Source organism: Piliocolobus tephrosceles, chromosome 1 (genome assembly GCF_002776525.5).
Source record: "Piliocolobus tephrosceles isolate RC106 chromosome 1, ASM277652v3, whole genome shotgun sequence".
NCBI lineage: Eukaryota > Metazoa > Chordata > Mammalia > Primates > Cercopithecidae > Piliocolobus > Piliocolobus tephrosceles.
In genome coordinates, this window is record NC_045434.1 from 1,419,411 (window position 1) to 1,422,709 (window position 3,299).

Consider the following 3,299-nt stretch of genomic DNA (forward strand, 5'->3'; position numbering starts at 1 on the left):
CATGCGGAACCCGAGTGGGGTGGCCACGCCACTCAATGGTCGGAACTCAGGTTTCATTGCTCACCTTCTAGCTGTTTGGTCTTTTGCATTAAAACCTACAGACTGTCCGAAAAAAGGAAATCTTTCAGGCTGCAAACTGGAAATAACCTCAGCAGCTGATTTACTGCTGTGTCAGGTCACTCATTTACAAGTTTTTGGCCGGGCGCGGTGGCTCATGCCTATAATCCCAGCACTTTGGGAGGCTGAGGCGGGTGAATCACCTGAAGTCAGGAGTTTGAGTTGGCCAACATGGTGAAACCCTGTCTCTACTAAAAATACAAACATTATCCAAGCATGGTGGCAGGTGTCTGTAATCCCAGCTACTCAGGAGGCTGAAGCAGGAGAATCGCTTAATCGCTTGAACCCAGGAGGCGGAGGTTGCACTAAGCCGAGAATGCACCTCTGCCCTCCAGCCTGGGCGACAAGAGTGAAACTCTGTCTCAAAAAAGAAAAAAAAAAAAAACAGAAGTTTTTAATAAGAGCCTGTTCTCTGAAGAGACTGACTATAACCAGGCTGTGGATTGAGTCTGAATCCATGTCTAATGCTGAGGGCATCACCACGGCCAGACTTGTAGTTCTTGGTGAAAGGTGATCTTTCTATCTCACAATATGGGAGCCCCCTGACTGTTCTCAACAGAATGACTTCACCGACCTTTTGACTCACTTCAGAAGGTATTGTTAATACCTCATCACTGCTCACACCATCAGCATAAAAACTGACTCCAGACACACCATGTGTCCCTCAAAACTAATCTCTGTCACCGTTTCAAATTTCAGAACCATTTGCACTCTGACAACGTTGTGTCTTTTATCATCAAATCTACTAGAAATTGGCTGACTGGTTTTACCATCTTTTCCTTCTCCTGATCCATATGTTATAATTTGTTGATTGAATGTAATTCTTTCTAAAAAGGAATAATCTCTTTTTGACTGTCTCCAGGATAAGAATGAAATGGTTGAGGGCTGTAGAGATCTGTTTCCCAAATTTGAGATTCCACCCTGACTACTTGAAAAAATACATCTTACTGGCCTGGCGCGGTGGCTCATGCCTATAATCCCAGCACTTTGGGAGGCCGAGGCGGGTGAATCACAAGGTCAGGAGTTCGAGGCCAGACTGGCCAATATGGTGAAACCCCGTCTCTACTAAAAATACAAAAATTAGGCGTGGTGGTGGACGCCTGTAGTCCCAGCTACTCAGGAGGCTGAGGCAGGAGAATTGCTTAAACCCGGGAGGCAAAGGTTGCAGTGAGCTGAGATCAGGCCACTGCACTCCAGCCTGGGAGACAGAGTGAAGAAAAGAAAAGAGAGGAGAGAGGAAAGAGAAAAGAAGGAAGGAAGGAAGGAAGGAAGGAAGGAAGGAAGGAAGGAAGGAAGGAAGGAAGGGGGAGGGGAGGGAAGGGCAAAGGAAAGGGACAGGAAGGGAAGGGAAGGGGAAAGGAGAGGAGGGGAGGGGAGGGAAGGGGAGGACAATACGTCTTCCTTTCCCCTAAATGCAACCCTAGCTTAGTTTGTACTAGACTAGGGTTTAGAGCTAGTCTTTTGCAGCCTTTCATAGAGTTCCATCCAATTGACCCACCTCAAACGTGGAATGTAGAGTTACACAGCCCTCAGTCCTCCTTGGGTTAGGATTCAGCTTGACAGGAGCTCTGTAACAAGCTTTTAGCTGACTTCCACATCACTCTAACTAAACGCTAGCTTTCCCCTAACTGCTCCAAGCCTAGTTTATAGTAGGCTGAGCGGCAGCCTAGCCCAAAGTGGGATTATGATACTCCAACTTAGTTGTGGTTGAGTTTTATGTGAACATTTTTGTCCCTATTTCATCTGGCTTTTCTAGATAAAATGTCTAGGAGAAGGTAGGAAGTGACCAGAATCAAGGTAAAATTCTTGGTGCTGGAATGAGATACACTAATTTTGTGGGTGTAGTTGGGGAGGGATAGCTACCCGAAACCTGCAGAGTAAACAACTCAGACCTAAGGAGATACAGAGAATGGAGGGCATTAATAACTTTTTGTCTTTCTGAATCATCCTTAGTGAGGGCCAAAGAAAAATCTGGAAATCATCTTGGGAAAGGACAGGGTTAGTATTGGAGCAGATGGTAGGGCAGGCACTGTGGGTTCATATCCTTTTGGTCTCTCCACATCACCCTTCCGGGTCCTTTGGGACTGTTCCGTCTCTCTGTGATGTGGATGTGGAGTTTTATTGAGCGTGCATGCTCACTGCCTCGCGGTCTGAGGCTACAGGTGTAGATGATAGGGAACTATTACTTTTTTTTCTGAGAGATTTAGTGTCTCATGGCCGAGCTTAAGCTGGATCTATGGAGCATTGATCCCACTGTCTACTTCTGTGAGTTAGAGCTCCTCCATCTAGTTTCTACCATCTAGAGACGAATCTTGTCAATACTTGGGTAAACCAAAGACGTAAGTCAGGTAAGGGAACCCTAGACATAGCCCGACTCTTGCCTTGTTCCTCTTCTCACTTGAAATCTTGTTGGCTCAGAGAGATCCCCTCAGATGGAGTCTCTCAGGAGTGATTAGAACATTGTATTCTAGAGAAGCTGGGGGAACAGGGCAGGGTCCCAGTTCAAGGCTTCTGTCAAAAGCTTCCAGTCTGTGTGTAGTAAGTAAATCTAGAAACGATCTTAGAGCTCTGGATGGATCACTAAGAGAGGGCAGGATTTCTGTAGATCAGAATACCAGGACACACGTTCCTGAGTCACCTTCCAGGGTCAGCTTCTTGGTTAAACCTGTGTAGTGGGGCTGTAGAGCAGCGTATGCCTGGGAAAGCCTCTGATCACACATTTCCTCAGGGATTTTTTTAGGCCTGATTTCCCTTTGAATTTACTTTTACAATCCTTTTGTAATTTTATTTTTCACATCAATTGTAACTTATACATTGGTATTATTATACATATGTAGGCATTTGGGTGTGTTTTGAAGGCATGTCCTGCTTCAAACTGATTTGTGGTATATTGAATTAGGCCCATTTACTGGAATTATCAACTGCTTTCCTCCAACTACACCAAGAGCTGAGGATTCTGGGGAGGTCAGGATGGAGATGAAATAGAAGAGAGGAAAAAACAGCTCTCTATCCTACATGCAGATTCTTTATGGATAAAATGCATAATTACCTAAAATGTAAAATACTCAAAAAATTATCTAATCAGTGTGTAATGGAAATTGTAGAGCAAAGAACAAAACAAATAACAAAATACTTTTCTTTTTTCTACATAAACATTAAATAATTTATATAATGAAATATTG